This window comes from Leguminivora glycinivorella, chromosome 1, assembly GCF_023078275.1.
Source record: "Leguminivora glycinivorella isolate SPB_JAAS2020 chromosome 1, LegGlyc_1.1, whole genome shotgun sequence".
NCBI lineage: Eukaryota > Metazoa > Arthropoda > Insecta > Lepidoptera > Tortricidae > Leguminivora > Leguminivora glycinivorella.
Genome location: NC_062971.1, coordinates 20603922 through 20629195, shown reverse-complemented (window position 1 = coordinate 20629195; position 25274 = coordinate 20603922). Strand labels below are relative to the sequence as shown.

Genomic DNA, 25274 nt, shown 5'->3' with positions numbered 1-25274 from the left:
ACTGTATAATGAACCTTTAAGAAATATAAGTAATTGTTTGATTGGACTTTTTTGCGATAGTTTTTATATAGTATAATACATTAATTTGAGGTACCACAATTGATGTATTACTATAGTTTAATTATGATTATTTTTGGGAGTGCACCGCACGAGCGCACTTTAGGGCAAGCCGCTACTGGCTGGGAGTTGTATCAACATCTTCTAGCTGTACGAGTTTTTTGAACTACCCGCACTTGATTGTCATCAGTCACTGTCACTGTAATGTCATGTCCGAAACGTCGGGTTAAATATGAACGTAAGTTTTACGCGATTAAGTCCCGTTTTAATTTAATAAGGGATATTATTAAGCGCACAGCAAAAAAATAATCGCCTATCAATTTATCGTCATCAATAATATACTTCTGTACATCAAATTAATTACTTCACTGCAAATATACTAAATGATTAACAAAACTAGTAATGCAGATTATTCCAAAATACACATCAGCACGACATTACTTTTTTCCTCTGATGCAAGACAATTAAATTCCTTTAGGAACAAAAATACAACAATCTTATCAAAAATACTAATTGCGCAGCAATTTACCCGTCTTCATAGCAAATTATTCAATTCGAAGAGCATACATCCTTTTTTCTTATTTTTTAAGTATTCATGTTCAGCTAATTTAATAATTATTATAGCTACAATATCTTAATTCATTGCATTATTTCTAAGGAACAGAACTGTCACCGTCACGAAAACAAACTTTTGCTAGAAAATTGGGTTAGGTTAGGTTAGAACTGCGACCCTCACGGAAAAAAACTTTTGTGAGAAAAGTGGGTTAGGTTAGGTTAGAACTGTGCCCCCCCCCCCTCCCGGGGGTGCCCACCTTGCCGTGGTGGGGGGGCTTAGTAACCGTGGACTGGTCACCCACGGCGAAGCTTAAGAGGTACCCAGGGCCGGCTTGTTGCTGGGCGAGCTGGCCCGAGGAGGATGCTCCAAATGGGCTTGTAAAGCCCACTTGAGACGCATTTGGGAGGACTGCCGTGGGAGGGAAGATCCGGCAGTATGGGATGCCGCTCTGTGCCCTCCCACGGTAGCCGAGGTGGGATCGCAGGAGGAGAGGCGTGATGTTATAGCGGTGCGCCACTCTCCCTACCCCCTGCGACCTTGGCGGGGCCGCTCCGCTGTAGCGGCATTGGTGGGGCCGCAAGGGAAGAGGAGTGCCGGTATTACGGTGCGCCGTTCTCCCTATCCTTTGCGGCCGACTAGGTTAGCGGTGGAACCAAAGACCATGTCCACCGCCGGGCGCCGGAACTCTTCTGGCGCCCATAGAACCTGCGGGTGATGGATCGGGAGTCCCATCACCCACCTAAACGAGGTTCCGAGCTGGAAGGCCCTCCCGTGTTCCGAGGGCCTTCAGCGGAGTAAGCTGCCTAAGCAGTCTTCGAGAAGGGCCCGCAAGGGCAACGCTGACGGGGTATCGGAGGCCTGCAACCGAGTGCCCGAAACCCCGTCCAAAGAGCGAGCGGCGGAACGCCCCAGGGGGTTTAGTCCGTGCGAGTCGGACATACCCACTGGCTTCTCCCGGGCCAGTGGGATCCATAACGGATTCCCCTGGGTCAAAAAAAAAAAAGGTTAGAACTGTGCCCAAGGAGGCGGCCATCGTTGAGTCTTGGGGGCAAAGTAATGGTTCAGTGGTCGTTAGGGTTGAGCATGAGGTGGAACAACTCGGAGCTGCGCTGATTCGCATCTGCGACGCAGCGATGCCTAGAGCAAAACTTCTTTCGACGAAACGACGGGTGTACTAGTGGAGTGGAGTACCAGAACTCATTGCTAGAATTCACTGCCAGAATCAATTGCGAAACGCTTGCGTGGCTGCGCGCCGTCAATACACAAGAAGTAGAAGAAGGCGCATCCGAGTTCAAGAAGAGGAAGATGCTTTTTACGAATTGTACAGGGCCGCTCGTAAAACGCTGCATAATGCTATCGCGCAGGCCAAAGAGGCCAGGGAAGCGCTCAACAGGGATCCATGGGGCAGATCGTATCGGAGCGTAAGGCAAAAGCTCCGGCCCTCCCCCCCCCCACTGACCAGCAGTCTCGAGCCAGATCTTTTGGAACGAGTTGTCAGTGCTCTTTTCCTAGAAAGGGGCGGCTTTGTGCCACCAGCTATGGCATCTGGTTGTGCCATACCACATGACGTGGTTAGAGAGGTACCGCCAGTCACGGAGGTCGAACTGAGTGTTGCTGTCTTGAAACTCCGCTCCAAAAAGACAGCACCCGAGCCAGACGGCATACCTGGGCGAGCCCTGGTAGTCGCGCTCAGCGAGATGGAGGAAAGAGTCAGAAACCTTTTCACTGCGTGCCTAACCCAGGGGCGTTTTCCCGATAGGTGGAAAACAGGCAAGTTGGTGCTCCTTCGGAAGAATGGGCGCCCACCTGATCAGCCGTCAGCATATCGCCCCATAGTGCTGCTTGACGAGACGAGCAAGGTCTTCGAAAGTATAGTCGCCGCCCGTCTCGTTAAGAGCATGCAGCCGGGTCTGAGCGATTGCCAATATGGCTTCCGTCCGCAGCGTTCGACACTAGACGCAATTGCCCACGTAAGGGACTTCGCAGAAGAGGAGATCTCCCAGGGTGGGAGGGAATGCATTCAATACCTTACCCTGGGAGACAATAAAGGCGGCACTCAAATATCACAATGTGCGGAATACTTTGCCGGGTGGCTTGTGGTATTCCCAACTAAAGATGGCTGGGGAAGACGGAAAATGGCGTGCGGTGTTCCACAGGGCTCGGTGTTGGGGCCGCTCCTGTGGAACATTGGATACGATTGGGTCTTACGCGGGGCCACTCTGCGGGGGGTCAGCATCTCCTGCTATGCTGATGACACTCTCGTGTCGGCCCGTGGCAGAACCTACAGGGAGGCCGCCTATGTAGCCACAGCTGGGGTAGCACACGTAGTGCATAGGATTCGGGCGCTAGGTCTGGAAGTCGCACTGCACAAATCCGAGGTTCCGGTCTTCCACGGGCCTCGAAATAAACCTCCGGAGGGAGCCCAAATTACAGTGGGGGAACTTCCATAGCCATCGGGTCGACGATGAAGTACCTGGGACTCGTTCTCGACGGTAGGTTCGAGGAACACTTCAAGCGTCTGGCCCCAAAATTGCTGGCTGCTGCCGGCGCGCTTGGGCGTATTCTCCCAAATCTGGACGGGCCAGGAGGAGCATGTAGACGACTCTATATGAGCGTGGTACGTTCAATGGCCCTCTACGGGGCGCCAATATGGGCGGACACCCTGAGATCTAAAAGTGAGGCCCTTCTGCGTCGTCCTCAACGAGCTATAGTTCTCAGGGTGGCTCGAGCGTACCGCGACAATTCGTACGCGGCAGCTAGCCTACTAGCCGGAAGCCCGCCGTGGGACCTTGAAGCCAAGGTTCAAACCGCGGTCTATTGGCGGGTGACGGCAGCAAGGAGGGAAGAGAACTGGCCTGCCCCTCAAGAAATCCAAAAGTGGAGAGAAGAAGCACGAGAAGTGCTCTTCGAGCGTTTGGAGATCCCGGGAGCTAGCCGGGAACCAGAAAGAAGCGGCCGCTGTTCGGCCCGTTCTAAAAGAATGGGTGGAACGTAAGTACGGCGCACCTTCTTTCCATCTCACACAGCTCCTGACGGGGCACGGCTGCTTCGGCTGGTACCTGTGTGAGAGGGTGGGAAGGGAGCCTACTACAGCGTGTCACCATTGTGATCGAAGAGCAGTGGACACGGCCCAACACACGCGCGAAGAGTGCCCTGCTTGGGATGAGCCTCGCGCTGCCCTGTTCACGGTTATAGGGGTGATCTCTCACTGCCGGCGCTAATATGCCATATGCTTAGCAGTGAAGAGGAGTGGGAGGCAGTGACCACCTTTAGCGTCGTTGTCATGACGCAAAAGGAGGCCACCGAAAAAGTGCGCGAGCTCAGCGCCGCAGAAGGCCAGGCAGGCGGCGAAGAGTCTTCGCAGAGAGACTGATGCCGCCCTAACCGAAACTTGCGGGTGATGGACCGGGAGCTACATCACCCGCCTGAAGAGTTTCTGTGCTGGAAGGCCCTCAAGCGTTTTAAGGGTACTTACCTTCAGCGGAGTAGGCTGCATGACCAGCCACAAGAGCCGGGCCCGCAAGGGCAACGCTGGCGGGGCAACGGTGGTCTACAACCGTGTTCCCGAAACCCCGCCCAAGACGAGCGTCGGAACACCCCAAGGGAGTCCATGGGAGTCGGACATACCCACTTGTCTTTCCCGGACCAGTGGGATCCAGGTTAGAACTGCGACTCTCAGAGAAACAAACTTTTGTGAGATAAGTGGGTTAGATTAGGTTAGAACTTTGACCCTCACGGAAACAAACTTTTGTGAGAAAAGTGGGTTAGGTTAGGTTAGAAGTAGTCAATAAGTTTTAAGAGAAAAAAACCGCCGCCTTTGGGGTTCTGGTGAAAGCTACTTGCGAATGTTGGATTATGTAGAAATGTGTAGGTATTTTTTTAAACTGCTTTTAATGCTTTAATTATTTGATGGCAACAAAAATCAATATACGTATACCGGGGTTTGAGGAGTTTCCTCAATTCCTCATGAATCCGATTATAAGAAATAGAAGCTTGACAAAATTTGACTTGAAAAGTCAATATGCAAAATAAATGTTACTGTTCTGAAATCCATGCTATTTTTATAAAAATACCAAAGTCACTATAAGTGTGCCATTCAGATTTGAGGAGTTCGGTTCTGACCATCATCTGCAGTTCCACTGCACCAAATGTCACTTTTCTGGACGTAAGTGCATGCTGTTCTTATAAAAATACCAAAGTCACTATAAGCGTGGCGTTCAGATTTGAGGAGTTCCGTTCTGAACATCATCAGGAGTTCCACTGCACCAAATGTCACTGTTCTGGACGTAAGTGCATGCTGTTCTTATAAAAATACCAAAGTCAGTATAAGCGTGCCGTTCAGATTTGAGGAGTTCCGTTCTGACCATCATCAGCAGTTCCACTGCACCAAATGTCACTGTTCCGTACGTAAATGCATGCTGTTCTTTTAAAAACACAAAAATCGCCATATGTATGCCTTGAAAGGCAGAAGAAGATCTGAAGATTTGAGGAGTTCCCTCGATTTCTCCAGGATCCCATCATCAGAACTGGGTTCTGAGAAAAATGGGACCAATCTGTATGTATATACAACCAATCAAAAAAAATTTCAAAATCGGTCCAGTAACGACGGAGATATCGAGGAACATTAAGAAAAAATACAAACTAATAGAGAACCACCTTCTTTTAAGATATTTTAGGCGGCGGTTAAAAAAGCCGTTCTTTTCTGAATGCGCTTTAAATTTTTTTTTTTTTTTTTTGCTGGTCACTTTATGTTGTAATTAATAAAAAAAATGATTGCAATTAGAATAAAATGCTGTGTCATTTAGATTAAACTGCTGTATATTATGTAAAAATAGAAGCTACATTTAAAAAAAAAAGCGTTGCTAGGTATACTGTGCGTTAGTAATTATTAGCGATGCAATCATGAAAAAGCTTTACTAAAAGTTAAAATAGATGCACGCCACGAATATTATTGAAGTGTATTTAGTAATATTTTGAGTTGCAAATTTTGCTGTTCAATTAGTATTTTTGATATGAATTTGGACTATATTTGCGTAAAAAAAGTAATTTTTTTGATTTTCGTTTAAATACCACCCATTTAATAATATCAGTGTCAAGTGTCTGATGTGAAATGTCAAAACAAATAACATAAGGAAGTGGTAAGGGATGCCACACACGGTCGTGTTCAGTAATTAAATTATTTTTTTTAATATTTCGATAACCATAAGAGTTAGGATGCCAGTTTCTTACAGAAATTAATTGTGTTTGACCTAAAGAACCTACCATTAAAGTTAAAGGAACACCGTGTTTTTATTGAATTCCTTTAACTTTAAGGGTTCCTTATGTTATTTGTTTTGACATTTCCCTTCAGAAACTTGACATTGACTTTAATGTTAAGATTAAGGTCCTCTCACACTAATTAATTATACTCTCCCTACTAATTAACGGAAAGGACAATTTTTTTTTTCGAATTTAATGAAAATCGATATACAGGCTGGTTCCTGATGATGAACCTAGCTGCGTGTCGAATTTAACGGAAAACGAAAAAAAAACACGGTGTATAATGTATATACTTCTTTTTCTATGATCATTGATACTATGTCACGCAGGTTATTAAATTTATCATTCAATAAATTCATACTTAAAATTAATATGGTACTTACATACATTTCAACGGCACGCATATTTATATTATTTGAGTTCTACAAAATCATGTAAAATAATTATACTCCTAAGTATATTTTGTAACGCGAAATTTCCACGAATAAATAATTAGTTATTATAGGAATCATCGGTTTTGTATATTTCAATGTGTTTTGTATATTTGGGCGATTCTCAGAGATGACGTTCGGTGCCTGATTTCGGTGGTGATTTTTATTTACTACTTTTGTGATATGTCAGTCTATTTACTAAAATCTAGCCTAAATATAAAAAATATTGGTGGTGGAGGCCTCCATTAGAACCTTATAGTTTGTATGAAATTTGACATTTTAAAATCACCGAAATTATGTATGGGCACTGTTATCAATTGTCCCCACCGAAATCATTTTTTTATACATTATTCCATATTTCAACTTTATATATAACCCTTGTATATAACTTAATAATTAATATATTGATGTTTTTTATTTTAATTCGATGACAGGTCATGTAAAAAGGCTCATAATCGCGCAATTTTACTAAATTTAACATGTTAATATACTAGTCATTATCGAGTAGTGAATTTTGTACCCATAGTATGGATTAATTTGCTTACAAACATAGTTTTATGTTTTTATAAAGTATATCCTACCATTTAAGTATCAAATGTTAGAAAAAAATGCACAATAAACCACTTTACAACGTGGCAATAGAAGTCGATGGTCACTTTTTTTGATATCGGTGGTCAAAAAATCCACCGAAACCACGGAAATCAACACCACTGATATCAAATTTTATCACTTTTTTGGAGATAACTCCTATAGCATGCATGATAGAGAGGAGATGTCATAATGACGAAATAACATTCTTTCAAGGATTTATTAGTACCTTACATAACGACAAATGCCCTAAAACTGTGGGAGTAAATTGAACCACCGAATCTTAAAAAACATGAGACCAAACCCACCGAATGACTGAGAAACCTTTAAAAAGTCCCCTTTATAAAACGGTACTTCATCTCCTCTACACTATATGGTTAAAACATATCTAAAACATACTATATTTGTGCCACTGTGTCCTTGATTTATTAATTTGTATGAGTACTGTCATGTTTAAAAAATTACACCGAAATCAGTCACTAGCCCGGGACACATCGTAAATTTGTCTTTACTCGATGAGTTTAGCTAACATATTATTTATATATAGAAAATATGATAGGTTAACTAATACCTTATGCGTGAATATCTAAAACAACTGCAATAAACTACTCCATCTTGAGTTATGATTTTTTGTTTTGCAAATTCTGGGTGCGGGACACGACCACCGAAGGTCATTTTTCGCATTTAATATTTTATTACTTATACAATACAATAGATAAAGGAATAATTTTGTAGTGTACCAAATAGAACAGAGGCTAAAGATTATGCCTGAATTAAATCAGACTTTTAGAACAGTCCGTTCTGACATTTTTTGCCCCGGACACGTAAAAACGCGCCTCCTGAGAAATGCCCATTTATTGCCTAAACATTTCCTCTTTGAAGTATAAACAGTTTATACACAGTATAATTCAAGGAAATCGTAAGATTTCAGCAACATTTCTGAGACCAAAACAGGAAAAAATAATATGAGTTTTAAGTACCTAAATTTTGATAACCTTCTGTTTTTAACCCCCGACGCAAAAACGACGGGGTGTTATAAGTTTGACGTGTCTGTCTGTGTGTGTGTCTGTCTGTCTGTTTGTCTGTTGTCTGTGTGTGTGTCTGTCTGTGGCATCGTAGCTCCCGAACGGATGAACCGATTTGGATTTAGTTTTTTTTTTGTCTGAAAGCTGAGTAAGTCGGGAGTGTTCTTAGCCATGTTTCATGAAAATTGGTCCACTATGTCGCGGTCGGGGGTTTTTTCAAAATTTTAATTTTGTGGTTAGGTTACCTATATTACATTTGTTATTAATAAAACGAGAGCTTAGAATTACATGTATATTTCTTTCTTTTATTTGTTAATCTTATTGTTTGTGTTTATGAGATTTAATGATAATAATATTAATTATATCATCGTCATCAATTGGAACCCTAGGCCACTAAACTATGTCACAGTAACGTTATAAACCTGATTGTAAGAAATCTCTGACTGTTTGTCATTTTGACATAGTTGTAGAGTGGCCTAGGATTCCAATTGGTTGACTGTACATCGTGCAACCTGGGGGGCAGTTAAATATTGCAAACGATTAAATTAAATTAAGACGGTTTGTCGGAGGGACTTAAAGACTCGAGTTTGCAATATTCTTACACCCAGAGTTACAACGTTTTTCATCAAAGTGTATATAAAAAAAACCGGCCAAGTGCGAGTCAGACTCGCATACCGAGGGTTCCGTACAAACCTTCAATAGTTGAATCATCAAATTTTATTCTTCTCTGCAGACTTGACCACATCCCTCAAGACTCAATTTCCCACATAACAAGCAATATTTAATATAGGTACAATTGAGGTACAATTTCATACTAAACAACGTCCAAAGAAAATCGAGACAATTCGACTTCAATAGTTTACGTTACAACATTGTCGTCAGAAAAGATACGTGTACGATTTTATTTTTCCTGTAGGTAATGTTTATTATAGAAGCGCTGGTGGCCTAGTGGTTAGAGCGTGCGACTTTCGATCCGGAGGTCGCGGGTTTGCTTATGTGCGAAATGTCATTTGATATTTGCCAGTCGCTTTTCGGTGAAGGAAAACATCGTGAGGAAACCGGACTAATCCCAATAAGGCCTAGTTACCCTCCGGTTGGAAGGTCAGATGGCAGTCGCTTTCGTAAAAAACTAGTGCCTACGCCAAATCTTGGGATTAGTTGTCAAAGTGGACCCCAGGCTCCCATGATCCGTGGCAAATGCCGGGATAACGCAAGGAGGATGATGTAATGTTTATTATAGTAGCCATATTTGGTAAAAATTTCATGAATTTTCGTTGGTAAACTTCGGAGATAAGGAGGGGGGGACGGCATTTTTTACAATTTCTTCCAAAAAACGATTTTTTTCAACAACAAAAAAATTTTTTTCCAAAAAAATTATAAAAAATAGTTTTGATATTTACAGTTTGAGCTCTTTCTAACGATACCCCACTTGACCTAGTAACTTGACATTTACATTTTGCCCCCCTTTCAATTTGGCCATTTTCAATAATTAAATAATATTAATAAATTAAGAAAAATAATACTTTCAATTTGTAGAGGTTAACAATGTTCATAACTATTCCAAATTCCATATCGATAGCATAAGTAGTTCTCGAGATATTTAGTAATGTGACAGACGGACAGATAGACAGACAGAATGACAGAGCGGCACCATAAGGGTTCCTTTTGTACCTTTTTGGTACGGAACCCTAAAAATATGTAAAAAGATTATAAAGTTATATAGGGTAGGTACCAAGGACCACATAATACCGGGACAGACAAAGCCTATACAAAAAAGCGTACCCCTGAAATGTCTATCCATGGGCCTTTTAGGCTTAAAACTAGATGGCGCTGTTTCGCAGCCTGGAAGTGCCCAAAATCATTTTTCCCCAAATGTTTTTGCGTGTTTATATTTTTATTTAAGAACAAATGTCATGATTCTTTATTTTAATATCATGATATAATGTCATTACACATTTTGATAAAAATAAAGTAGGCATCATCAGTGTAGTTATGATAGTATTTAATAGGTGGCGCTAAAAAAAGGTACGATTTTTAGTGTGAAAATTACTGTAAATCCATACTAATATTATAAATGGGAAAGTGTTTGTTTGTCCGTCTTTCTCGGCAAAATGGAGCGACGAATTGACCTGATTTATTTAAGTGGAGATAGTTGAAGGGATGGAGAGTGACATAGGCTACTTATTGTCTCTTTCTAACTCGAGCGAAGCCGCAGGCAAAAGCGAGTCCTATAATAATATAAATTATCCTCTATTTATTATTAACTCTCGCTCAGGCTCCGTGCAGTTGGGTGAATCAACTTTTTCTTGCTTTTTGCAAGAATTGCCCATACTTATTATTAGCTCTACTTTTGTGAGTTTTAACCTGGCCTACATTAAGGGAATAATAAAAAAAAAAAAAACATTTACAATTAAATCTATATGTGACCCAGTGGAAGAGACACTTTTTTCATACAAAAGTGAGGGACAGCACTGTCCACTGGGTCACCGCTCGCAATAAAGTAATAAAATAGCAAATCCTATAAAAACATAATGTATTGCATAGCTTGTATATCTGTTTTTAATATAATAAGTATAAACTAATTACACTAAATACAAATCAAATTTTCTGACCACATGTAGTCGAAGTATGCGTAATTTTGCTGGCAAAGAAAAGTTGATTCACCCAGTTGCACATTTACTGTGAGAGTATGATGAACATTATTTTGACCCGAGTAACAGTAAGAATTTGTTTTTTTTTGAACCTATGAACTCGGAGGCTGGGCATAATCCAAGAAGTTTATAAGATTTTAGCCCTTCATGTTTTACAGAGTATAGTCGAAAGAGCTCCGAATCCGATATAGCAGAAGTGGAATTAAGTTCGACTGGCTATATCTGCCGCTTGCCGATGAAATATTGGCCAATCCCACTAATGAGTTTCGAAATTAATAACATTACCTACTTTACTATCGGTTAAGTTCTTCAAAAAATGTATGACCTATATAACAGTAAAAGAACGACAATCAATCCGGAGGTTGTGGGTTTAAAATTTGAGTCATGCAATAGTATTTTATACAATCGTGATATAATACAAAGCTTTTCAGTCGAGTACCATGTTTAGGCCACGAAGCTGGCTGAGTAGCCTAATAGTACGGTACGAGAGTAAAAAGCTTAATTATATCACTATTGTATACAATACTTTTTCTACTTTTTCTACGAGACATCATCTTCATCATCAATGGATGGAAATATCATCATTCATGCAAGTTAAAATTAATGTTAATAGAGTCGTTCACCGTTGTATCAACATCGAATTACCTAGCAACCAATTCTTTGTAATAACCGTCTCTGATTGGCCGATAACGCGATAGATAAAAAAGTGTTTCAGATGCAGGAAAATTTGCCAGGTATCGCAAATTAGTATAGAAATTGTATGAAGTTCTATTTTTGAAATTATTACAGTTAACTAAAGTCAACTATTTGAGTCGGAACTGCCATATAGAGTATCCAACACTGAAAAGTTAGAACTTATAGTTTAGTCTGTGGTGACTGTGGTGTCTGTGGTCCTAATTGACAGATTACAGTCGACAAGTAGAAAAAAGACTTTTGCGAATGCTTATGCACGAAATGTCATTTGGCATTTGTCATTTTTAGGTGAACATTGTCAGGAAACCAGACTAATCCCAACAAAGTTTAATTTACAAAGAGTTTGGAAGATCAGATGTTAATATTAAGGCCTACTCCAGTTCACCGGATTAGAGCCTGATTCTCAAGAGCCGTGGCAATATAACCATAGATTAAATATGTATAAGAAAATCACACCAACCCATACATTAAAATGAGACCGCCTTAGAACGCGCATACACTACACCACACATAGATGGCGCCACAAAAAAATGTCTTGTAGCTTTCGATTATACTTGTAGATGGCGTTAAGTGTCACTTTTGATATAGATACGGCTCGAAAGTGACAAATAACGCCAATCTACAAATAATCGATGGTAACAAGGCATTTTTTTGTGGCGCCATTTATGTGTGGTGTAGTGTATGCGCGTTCCTAGGCGGTCGCATTTTAATGTATGTGATGGTATGATCTTCTTTTATTTAATCTATGATATAACGTGGATAATGCGAGGAAGATGGTTTGCTTAGTTCTTTGCTTATTAGGCAAACAAAATTATATTATGAAAATAACTCAGAACTCCCTCTTTCAGCAAATACAGACAAATAGCAAACTCAACATATTTGCTCTTCAATTATGTTATATTGGAACTACTTTAATAACATCCCAGAATAGCTACTTATTGAACTAAGTATGATAGTATGTAGGAGGACCTAGATTATTAAATTTATTACTGCGTCTGTAGTAAAAAGCATTAAAAAAAATATTTATTAAATTACATTAACTGTTATCTATTTCAATAGGTACAAGAACCTACTTAATTTGAAGTTCAGCTATGATAAAAAGCGCATGACAATATGTATAAATATAATGTTTTAGGTATATCACGTTGAAATTTTACATAAAAAATGCTCTCATTCTGCATGCAATAGCGTGCTGCATTTTTTCCTGAAATGTAATCCCGCACTGCCATAGTTTCAGGAAAGTTTATTGCATAATTAATGATGAAAAGTTATAATGTGAGGTTTCGCATTAACTGTGGTAAAGTACCTCTATACAAGCGTAGCGATCCGCTTGTGATCTGTGGGGACACACCAAACTCTCTGGTATTGCATTGCGATTTATAAAAAAAAAAATCTCAGGGATCGCGGATCGGATCCTATCGCGGATCTCCAAACGTTTTGCTTCTATTTTTGTATAATATAATCGTCACCTCCTCTGTCTAACCAATCTCATAATTTGTCTCAAACGTCATACGCTACAGTAATGATTATTAGTCTATCATACTTTTTTTGGGGACGCAGCAGCAGACTTTCACAAATACTAACACGTACTTCACGTTGAGCATTGGTCAAATCATGAGGCGTCCATCTTGACGATCTATGGTACTGTAGTGATATTTTAGAGTCTTCTCTAAATCTCTGGTGGTGGAATCCGGATGCAACTCAAGCTCGCGCCGCAATGCCACTTCGTCAAAAGTGACGGGGCGACCAGTATGAGGAATGTCTTTTAGACTTGTGTCTCCTTCATCAAAGCGCTGGTACTAATTTCGTACTGTGCGATCGGTAGTAGTGTTTGGGCCAAAAGCACTGTTAATCTTATTTGCTGTTTCTCTTGAACTGGTTCCCAATTTGTGTCCGTATAAGTAAATCGCTCGAAGATGTTGTTGGTCCATTTTTTATACTTCAGCTAAATCCCTGTGACAAGCCCCCGCTTATATACCAGACGTGAAAGATTCGAGAACATTCTGCTAGTTATATACCAGATTTATTCTAGAATATTCCAGACAATACTGGAAATAGCAAAAATTTTTGAAGTGAGAAAATAATTATGCAACAACCTAATATATAAAGAAGTTATGAAGAATATTTAAAAAAATATACCTAGTTCGTTTCGACACTAGACAATTCAAACATTTTGATTGATTCAAAAACATAACATAGGTATTTCCATATATTTATAAAATCCCATTTAACGTAATAATTAAAGTAAATTTAAGTAAATAACCAAATATCTGCCTCGCGCTAGTTCACTGCAAACATGTTTGTTTACACGGTTTCAAGTTGTTTTTGTTTGCCCAACTCGTACCTCGGCTGCGTTCACGCAAATACTTATGCAAGAGCAACTTGTATAAGCAATGAAAATGTATCAAAACTTAGTATATTTTTAATTAAAACCGACCGTCAACAAGGAACTTTGTTATAAGTAAGTTTTTTATATTATATTTAGATATTGATATCGCCTTTGTTCAATTGAATATTAAAATTATTACTAAATTCTAAATTAAACATCTGGTATCTCGACGATGGGACCCTTGGAGGCGATGCCAGCACAGTTTTGGTGGTTTAAAAGTGATTTTGATGAGTAGTGTTTATATTGAAGCAAGTTGTTTTTTAAAAATGAGTAGTAGTCGTGACATTTAGTTTCTAGGCATAGTTCCTTATGGTAATTTTTTGGACGCTCGACTTCCTTCTAAGGAACAAGTTTTGTTGATTTTTTGTCCTGTTTTTGGCATGAAGCAGTGGTCTATTGGCCCTCTCAGGGCACTAATAATAGGATAGGTGGAAGAAATGAAGCGGCACATGGCTATCACCAGGTCCGCCATGGACCGGCTCAGGAAAATATGGAGAAAAAGAAACATCACAAATGCCACTAAAATGCGACTTGTCAGGGCATTAGTATCTCCCAATTTTCCCATACTTCTTTACGGTGCTGAGACATGGACTTCAAGGGGAAAGAAGATAGATGTCCTAGAAATGTGGTGCTGCAGAAGAAAGCTAGGAGTGTCCTGGACAAGGTTCAGATGGACTGGCCAAGTCAAGGCTGCATTCAGTGGCCCACTCTACGAATGCGTAAGGAGTGGCCATGCATTATTAAGCTTGCTACCACCCCTGATGTGACGACTACCACTCTGCCAAGAGTGTAACGACAAGGAAGAAAACAAGATCGTTCTTTGACTTAAGTATATTTACCAGGACATAGACCGTACTTACCTTTGTGATTTTTGTTTTCGAACTATTTAATGTCCAGGATGTTAGCGATTATTGTAGCCCTAACACCAGAGACTTGGTCGATAGTCTGACAATAGTCTATGATACCGCAAAGAGGAGAATATATTTAATAATAGAAATTAACGCTCCAGTCAATGATAAAGAGCAAAACATCGGTGTCGAACATCACAGAAAATGCGTTACTACTTACCTACTACTTAAGCGAACAGAAGATAAGGTTGCGGCTTACATTTGTAAGCTAAATTATGATGATGATGACTTTCTTTTATCAAGAATGGATGTTACAACTGTTGTATTTTAAGTTTAATAAATTTACTTTTACTTTAAAATAATTTACAACTACTCTATTGTTTTATTTGGTAATAAAATTGAATAACATTACTTTTTAGTGACTTTCTTTCAAACTGTTCATCAAGCGCGACCTCTAAACAACGTCCAAATCACTTGAAATTTGGTATATATGCGTTTAAGATAAGCTAGAACCGAAAGCCGAGCGAAGTCAGAAAAAATATCACAATTTTATTTTTCCCATACAAATGTGAAACACCCTACTAACTAACGACCTTAAGACTATCGGCTTAACTCTAAATTTCTCGAAATGTGAACTGTTCATCTCAAACCATGCTACTGGCTGTCAAAGAATAGCGGACGACTTTGCTTTGACTGCCCCGGGAATAAAAATCATCCGCGAAACTGAACTTCAACTCCTTGGCTGCCCAATTTTAGACCAATCTTTCGACGAATACGTTAATGACAAAATTCAAAATTTCAGATCTATTTCGGACCGTCTTTTAAACATTAACATGCACACTACCTACTCCATTAGACGACACTGCCTATTTGTGCCCAAATTTACGTACGTTCTCCGCTGCAGTCACCTTTGGAAGCATCCTAGTCTACTTCTCAAATTAGACTGGCTAATTGAGGACACCCTGTCATCTGTTTTTAATATTCGTTTCGAAGAAAGGTCTTGGACCCAGGCTACTCTGCCAGTTCGGCACGGTGGCCTGGGCATCCGCAAAATTTCTAGTGTTTCGCTCCCAGCTTTCTTATCCTCGGCGCACAGTGCTCAAACCTTGATTGAGAGCATATTAACTCCTTCTCTCGGCACCATAGAGGCAGCCCATTGCACCGAGGCCAAGAACGTATGGCTACTAACCTGTGGCAACGCAGATCCGCCTGACAATCTCTGCTCGCAGAGGCAGTGGGACGAGCCGCTCTGCCGTCTAGTACGGAATAGTCTTGTTGATACGTCAACTAGCTCGGCAGAGCGAGCTCGTCTTCTTGCCACTGCGGAGTGGGAGTCGGGCCTGTGGTTGCAAGCAGTACCCTGCCGGCATCAACGATATTATCCGAAGGGCCTTTGTCAGTGTCAAAGTCCCAGCCATCCTTGAGCCAGTCGGCCTGGCTAGGGACGATGGCAAGAGGCCCGACGGTATGACTGTGGTGCCTTGGAAGTTGGGTCGGCCTCTGGTTTGGGATGCCACGTGTGTTGACACACTTGCGCCGTCCCATCTTCAGGGCACCAGCGGTGGTGCTGGTCATGCGGCGTCTGCGGCCGAAGACCTCAAGCGCCGCAAATATGCTACCCTTGGCAGCAGTTACATTTTTGCGGCGTTTGGTGTGGAAACACTGGGGCCATGGGGGCCAAGCGCGCGTCAGATGTACAAAGAACTAGCGGGGCGCCTTATTGACGTCACAGGTGACCAGAGGGCTGGCCAATATTTTGCTCAACGCATTAGCATTGCCATCCAACGTGGCAATGCGGCCAGCCTTCTGGGCACACTGCCCGGTGGCAGCGACTTGGGCGAGGTTTTTTATTTATAAGTTATTTTAATTTAATCTAATTTATTTTATTATTCTCTTTATTTCTTTCAAATCTTAGGCTAGGCTGTTTATAATATGAATATAAAAGTAAAATACAAAACCACTTACAAAACAATATAAAACACATATAAACACATTATAAAAAACCTAACCTAGGGTGCCGCCAGCAGCGGGGCAGGGCCTAAGCTGCCGGTGGTTAGGGCTGCAGAGAGAGGAACCGTCGAACTATCCGCGCTGTGTCCAAGATCACCGCCTTCTGCATCTGGCCCTTGATCCAGCCACCTAGCGAGAGTCTCTTAAGATGTTGGTCGAGACTCTTCGCTATGAGACCGTTCGCTGAAACGACTATCGGAACAATGATCGTTGATTCAACATCCCACATGGCGGTTATCTCTTGAGCCAAGTCTAGGTACTTACTGGACTTGTCCTTCTCGGCTTTCACGAGATTCTCATCATGGGGGATGGTGATGTCAACGAGCACTGCCCGGCGTTGCAGTCGATCTATTATCACAATGTCAGGCTTATTGGCTACAATAGTCCTGTCAGTGATAATAGATCGATCCCAATAGAGCGTGGCACGACCATTTTCGAGAACTGGCGCAGGTAAGTACTTGTAGTACGGTACTTCGCGGTCCACAAGGCCGTATTGAAGAGCAAGTTGCTGGTGAATAATCCTGGCTACGAGATTATGTCTGTGCAAGTACTCGCCGTTAGCAAGATGAGAACAACCGGAAATAATATGCCTGAGTGACTCTCCGGGACGGCGGCATGCCCGACAAATGTCGACCGTATCGTCCTTCAGGATATATTTCCGGTAGTTGTTCGTCATCATAACTTCGTCCGCAATTGCACAGGCAAAACCCTCGGTTTCTCCGAAGAGGTCCCCGAATCGTAACCAGTTCACCGATGCGAGCAGATCTACATCGGGTCCCGTGAGGGCCTTGTAGAACCGCCCGTGTAGCTGCTTGCTCTCCCATACCGCCTTGCGGTCCGCAGTATTTAGTACCACAGGTTTGCGCCAGTTCTCTTTCGCCAAGGAGAGCGGCGTGAGGTTTCCGTCCACTTCCACCACATCACGATGCATCCCGCACTCGTTGTTAAGGAAGTAATTCCTGAGATTGTACACCTCACGGTTGTGGAGATCTTTGGCGTTTAGGAAGCCTCGACCTCCGCACTTCCGTGGGATGTACAATCTCATAACAGACGAGCGCGGGTGTAACATACGGTGTGTGGTAAGCAGTGAGCGGACCCTCCGATCCAGGGCGTCCAGCTCAGTCTGGGTCCACCGTAGTATGCCAAAGGAGTATGTGAGTAGAGGCATTACCCAGGCGTTAAAGGCGCGCACTTTGTTGCCTCCTGACAAAAGACTGTTAAGGACTTTTGTGAGCCGACTGAAAAAGCGCTCCTTCACCGACCATCTAATGCCAACATCCTCAATACCCAACGACTGTGACATACCAAGGTACTTATAGGTTTCTGATTCAGAGATAGATCTGAACGACATCGTCTCAGAAAGTTGTAAATTTTCTGAATTTACAACCTCCCCCCGCTGTACATGCATGACCGCACACTTATCGACACCAAACTATTTATTATTTTATTTATTATTATTTCTAAGCTTATTTACTTATAATTGTTATGATGTTTGTTTCTCAATAAAAAATTATATTTTTATTGAATATATTTTTTATTGTTTTAATATTTTAATATTTATTTACTACAATATAAGTAGGTATATTTTTGTAACATTAGGTAATATCAAGTTAAATGCAATCAGCTGGGTAAATAAGATTTACTTCTGTACTGATTATTATGTATAATTGGTACCATATCCATACTTACTTACTAATATTATAAAATGGGAAAGTGTGTGTGTCTGTTTGTTTGTCCGTCTTTCACGGCAAAACGGAGCGACGAATTGAGGTGATTTTTAAATTGGAGATAGTTGAAGGCATGGAGAGTTACATAGGCTACTATTTGTCTCTTTATAACGCGAGCGAAGCTGCGGGCAAACGCTAGTTTATAATAAGGCTTTTTAAATTAAGTGTTGTAATACATTTGGTAATGCGTATTACATTAAAATTAGAAACTGAATCAATTTGCACCTGAAAGCCTTCGCAACAACTATGGTTAGGGTCTGCGGTGTCGGTCCTTTTTATCAGCTCATTAAAGAAATTTGCACAATAATTAAAGGCTGTTTCCAAGAAATTCTTAATATAAATTGTACGGTTAAATGTTAAAATATAAATTATTATACCGTATTTGCTTTATACGACGTCAAAAAAAGTCATTGTCGTGCATGGTGTACTTTTTATGGACATACTTAATTCGACTACCACGCTTGGTAATGACGTGCCATTTACATATAAATTTTTGACGGCTGGTCTTGCCTAGCGCATAGAGACCCTGACTGCTAAGCCGCGGTCCCGGGTTCGAATCCCGGTAAGGGCATTTATTTGTGTGATAAATATATCACGGATATTTGTTCCAAAGTTATGGATGTTTTCTATGTATACATATAAGTATGTATTTATCTATAAGTAAATAATAAGTATGTCGTCGCCTAGTACCCATAGTACAAGCTTTACTTAGTTTGGGGCTAGGTTGTGTAAGGTGTTCCCCAATATATATTATTATTTTATATTTAATATACGTTAACATCTGTGTAACTTACTTTCTTTGTAAGTATTTCTTTTATATGTACTAGCAAATAAGCACAAGAGAGTAGTATAATAAGTTTCACAGGAACTCAGTAACTGACGACCATGATTATGATAAATATTAATAAACATTATAAGTTAAAGTAATATTAAAGTCCAAAAACACAGTCATTACCTTGCATTATCCACAAAAAGCACTTCAAACTTTGTGATTCATGGCACACTTTAAACTTGAAACAAATGGCCTGAAAAATTGAAAAACTGAAGTTGTTTACGAAGTCTCCTTTTATGCTTCTGCACTTAACTGCACTTTTATCCCTCATACTCATAAATTACAATATGTTTTCCATGTAATGCGTCCTTGATACTATCTGGACTTAAGTTTATGTTTATTTAAGAGTTTTGGAACGATTCCCGTATAGTGCCCTAGTGCTGTGCCAAAACTTGAACAATGCAGACGTACGCTTTTGTTGTTTCTAGGTTGCATGTACCTTGTGCTCGTTTACGTTATACGTATATCAAGATAGGTATTTTACGGTGGATATGGTGCCATTTTCTTGCACTAGTGCACAAAGTAGTAATTTAACCCTTAAATGCATGAATTTTTCTTTTAACGAGATATTAACATATGTGATAGACAATGGTTTTCTGAATCTGGGAAAAAAAAATTAAGATCGATTTTTATACTAAATCAGTGTTAGAAGTTAAATAGGCCAAATCTTATTTATATAAATATATCGTAATTCAATTGATAAGTTTTATTAAAAAAAATACTACTCTTAAAAAGGTACACTATTTGTGAAACCTTTATGATAAAATGTTTAAACATAAACTTATTACTAACTCCGAAAAGATCAGCCTAAATCACGTACTAAAAATCGCCACCGTTCTGTTTTTTCACACTTTTCCGCCATTTCATCTTAATCCTTAAATAATAAATAGTAAATCATTATATTATTTAATTTATTTAATTGTATATTAAATAATAATAAATAATGAATAATAATTAAGCAATAAATGTGATTCTGGACATCTACATATCGAGTCACGGGCCATTAAATATATGATGCATATATACATCACCATGCATTTAAGGGTTAAGGGCCATCCACATGTACTGTAAAACGTATGATAAACGTACGAAGAGATTTTTTTTAACTAGTGCCGATTTAAAATACTTCCTTCAGGCGTGTTTTAATTTGTCGCCTATAATTTAGATTTCCTCTTTCCACACCTGTATCGTAATCTACTATTTTGGAAATCAACATTGTTAATCTTGGTAAGCAAAACCTACAGTATGTTACTTTACCTTGCGGTTTATTTTAAGAAGGATAAGAAACTGACAGCTTGAGGGTTTATTATATTTAGGTATTTGAATCAAAAACTTTGCAAAATGAAAGATTTCATAACAGCGTAATGCCTGTGTGCGTCGAGGTGTAAGTATGGTTTTGCTCTTAGAAGGTACGTGTTCTGCCGCGGAACAAAAATTACATACTCGTTATCTCAAACAAATAATACCCAAACCCGAATAAATAAGATAGCTAAAGTATCAAATAGAGGTCATGTTGTCGATTAGCTAAACCGCCAATAGGAAGATATATAAGTGTACCCCTGAAATGTATGGACCTCTTAAGGATAAAACTAGATGGCGCTATTTCGCAGCCTGGATGTGTATATTTTTGTATAAGAACAAAAATGACACATTTCTCTATTTTAATATCATGACATCACGTTACACATTATGAAAAAAAAAATTTTGTAGGCATCATCAGGGTAGTTATGATAGTATTTAATATGTGGCGCTAAAAATTGGTGTACGATTTTTAGTATGAAGATTGTCATCCTATATAAATCATCCTTGGTTATAGTACCACTAAATGGCGAAATGCAATATAAGCCAACCTTACATATTTAAAACATGTAGTCAGAATACCGGTAAAGACCCATATTAGGATTACAAAATTCCTCTTAAGTGACAAGCTACTTGATGCTTTTCCGATATTTGAATGCCTTCATTTCTTAAATTTTATGAACTGCTTTAAGTTTTACATTATATTGGGGATCTTTTCCTAATATGCCATAGCTACATATGTATATGTAGGTATGTACTGCGGCAGACATCGGCAGTCATCATACATTTCATATTCTGAACTGTCTTGTGAGGACACATGTACATAGTACATCAAAAATTAGGGTGGCTGAAATCTATCCTTCGGTTCAATCCTGCCAAATGAAAATCTCTTGCTCATACTACGTGCAGTCGAATCCCTACACAATACATTAGAAATATCTGTAATTTATATTAATTTATCGGTGGGTGATGTTAATAAACACTTCAAAGTAATTAATTCATACTCGATCGTAAAGTACTTTGTTAATATACTTCCTCAAAATCAACGGAACATAATAAGCATAAGCTTCCTATGTAAGATGAGCCCGAACTTTTCCAAGTTGAAAACTTGAACTCTCCTGAACAGATATGAAAACCAATAGTATTCTTATTAGTCTGGAGTTCTAATTTAACACAAATTCATTTAGAATCCATTGCCTTGAAATAGAACCGTATAATAATTTTATCACAGGCGTTTAGGGCAGTTCATATTTGATTCAACTAACGAGGACTTTAGTTTACTAAATTATACCCAAATACGGAAACTTTAACCAATTTGTTAAATACTTCTGCAGTTGGTTTCAAGTAAGCATCTAGTTGCATTAATGATTATATAAACCGAAAAAGAATAATATGTGCATGTCATACCTATGAATACTATTCCCTGTACTGTGACACATTGAATGATGTTTCTTGTAGTGATGTGAAAATATCTATAACTTTCCTTTTTTTGGGGCAATGATTGTATAGACAGCTAAGACTATTAAATTGTTCTATAAATTACTGATGTTTACCTACTGTGTAATTTGTTTAGCCCTATAAATATATGGGTGTGACAAGATATCTTTAAGAGTTTATATTAAAAAATATCTGTCACACGACCCTTGATAAACCAACCCCGGTATAAAATCAAAGTCACCAAGCCCTTTGGAGATCGAGAAAAAAATCGAACCAGGCCCCCTTAGCCGAATAGCATTTCTACGACGCGAAACGAAAACGAAACTCCGCGAAAGGTAGTCTGGCTCTCTCACGCAAGAGCGATAGAGATGGATATCTACGAGGGTTTCGTTTCGTGAGCGTTTCGTGAGCTTTTGTGCATTCGGCTACACACGCTGGGCGTTAACTTCAATCAAATTATACGAATATTTGTGGTAGTTCACGCTGCATAAATATCTCACACTCTTGTGAATCTAGAAATGAGATTGTGACAAAAAAAATTGCGTCCTTCTTTTTGTGCGATGATATTGCCGGCGACTGTACAAGTGCACAGGTAGCCAATTTAAGTTAGCGGGTAATTTCGACAAGGTAATTTTTTTTGTGTTTTAAATTTTTTACGTTATCAAATAGAGTGACCACTGGTCATATATGGCACGCGCGTTTACTGGACACATATGGGACTCAAGTTAAAAGTATAAATATGGTAAATATTTCAAATAGTTTAAATTACACGCTGTTCGAAAATGTCCCGTTATAACTTATTTAAATGTTAACACAGAAGTAGACGACCGTTTACTATTCGATGTACGTTTTCTTACTAACTAAATTTACTTTGGCCTCCGAAATAAGTATGTACGTATAAAAATAAATATAAATAAAAATAACTATGAAAATAAAAATAAGTATGTACGTTATACGGAATTTCAGTCCAACTCACGCCGCTTTCAATTACAAATATTTACATGATCATTGCCATAAAATTATTGCTATGATTAAAATTGTCCATAGGTTGCGGCGACCGCTTTCCATCAGGTGGGCCGTATACCTGTTGGCACTGACGTGGTATAAAAAAAATCATGAAATCAAAAATATAAAAGTATCTTCTAAAATGTCCATATCCCCGAGAGAAAAGAATGACAATGACCGTAGAGTAATAGAAAATCAATCGTATATCCCCTTAAAATAACTTGGTAAGTACATTGAAGTCGAAAATAATATTAACTTTAACATTCCAATTATTAAGCTGGCTTACAAGAGCCTTTGTTAGCGCGGCTTTTTGATTGGTGTTTCAAGTGTCGTTCAAATTTGTACATCAAAATTAACCGTCAGCATATTGAAAAGAGACGCTGCATTTTTACCAAAATAATCAAATAAAATATCTTTCAGTACAGATGGCCATCCAAAGTTTCAACCTGACATATAGTGAACCACTTCTCGCACTAGTGCGTAAAAAAACACCATCTGTACTGAAAAATATCTAATAGGATTAGAAATAAAAATGAGCGCAGCCATTTTGCTTATTATTTTTTAACACAATGCATTCGTCTCAATTCATAGTTTTGTTGGATGTTATAAGAATAGAACACACTTATCTACCTTATTATAAAGTATATAAATATAATATACTGGCAATTCATTAAATTAAAAACATGCATCAATATTATACTAATGAATGACTAATTATTTTTGTAACAACGTGCAAAAATATTTTGTAATTAATATCCGAGATCGAAAACAAAACAACAAAGATTGAGGTCAGTAATTACCATAGCGTCAATCTCCAGCCCCTTGCTCCAAAGATTTTAATTTCTTATCAACACTTGAGCAGTAAAACGGAACACTTCACGACAAAAGAAACAAAAGAAAGCCGAAAAGTTTATTGTTTCGTGTTCAAGTTTGGAACTCAAGACACTGTCACGGAAAAACAAAATACGAACAAGGAGGCGAGTTTTTTTGTAAATGGGGTTTTCGGGAAGTCGTGGGAACGTCAGCTTCGGCGGCGGGTTGCCTTCGCGTCCGTAGGGCCGCCACTGCGATGTGTCACGCCTAGCGCGCCTGCGTAACTTTGCGCCACCGTCCTGCACTCCTAATATGTTTCTCCTTCAATTAATCTAGATCTCTTAATTACACCTACGAGTCGTTGGTCCTAACACCAGATAAGATCATTTATTTAAAATTATACATGGGTTTCAGATCGGTGGTATAATCAATTTTTGTTCGTAACCCAAAGTAATTCAAGTTTAATTATAAATCTTCCCTTATTTAACAATATTTATTTTAAATTATTTTTTATTTTAACTTGATACGTTTTAACCCTTAAATGCATGAATTTTTCTTTTAACGAAATATTAATATATGTGATAGACAATGGTTTTCTGACTCTGGGAAAAATAATAAATAAAATATTTAATACCGGTTTTAATACTAAATCAATGTTAGAAGTTAAATAGGCCAAAACTTATTTATATAAATAGGTATACAATTATTGGCAAGTTTTATTTGTAAAGTATGACTACTATTAGAAAAGTACACTATTTGTGAAACCCCCATGATAAAATGTTTAAACATAAACTAATTACTAACTCCGAAAAAATCTGCCTAAATCACATACAAAAAATCGCCATCATCCTGTTTTTTCACACTTTTCCGCCATTTCATCTTTATCCTTAAAAAATAAATAGTAAATGATAATATTATTTAATTTATTTAATTTTTTATTAAATAATAATAAATACTGAATAATAATTAAGCTATAAATGTGATTTTGGATAGCTACATATTAAGCCACAGGCCATCAAATATTATATGATGCATATATACATCACCATGCATTTAAGGGTTAAATATACCTACTTAAATACCCTTCTGGACGTTATAATTATGCCTATGGCATCACGAGTACAGTCGACTACAAAGAGGTGTATACACTTTTTCACCTTATTACAATGCAATAAGGTGAAAAAATGTATACATCTCTTTGTAGTCGACTGTACGAGTGATTACTAATGACGTTCACACAAAAAGTTACCTACGTCATGTTTGTTAACTCATTGAAAACGGTTATTATACTTTTTTAAGTACCTATATTGTTAAATAAAGAGTTAAAATTACTGAAATATCGAACACATTTTAACTCGAAACATATTGAAGGACAAAGTTTTAATTGAATTTGTGACTTGTAATCGATTCGATAAATTATTAATTCCATTAATAAAGTTTTAATTTAACATTTATTTTTTCTGAAGAAACTAAGTGAAATTTAAATAAGGGTCACATCTTCGACCTTTATTTCAACATCATAGTGTATGAGCAAAGACCTAAAAATCTGTCATCTGTCTATTAACTGTGAATGTAGGTAAGTAGGAACATAGATTTTAGAAAGGAAGAAATATGTTGTACACTAAGAAGAGTTTTCTCATCTCAGATCAATAGG

General features: G+C 38.8%; 1 protein-coding gene across 1 annotated transcript in view; it reads right to left on the bottom strand.

Annotated features, from left to right (window-relative positions):
- Nucleotides 1-23849, bottom strand: part of LOC125227814 (fibroblast growth factor receptor 4-like) — a 52777-nt gene extending 28928 nt beyond the window's left edge. The window contains exon 1 of the mRNA XM_048132203.1: nucleotides 23608-23849. The gene's annotated coding sequence lies outside the window, so the exon portion shown is untranslated. The remainder of the gene's footprint in view (nucleotides 1-23607) is intronic.
- Between the last annotated feature and the right edge of the window lie 1425 nt (nucleotides 23850-25274).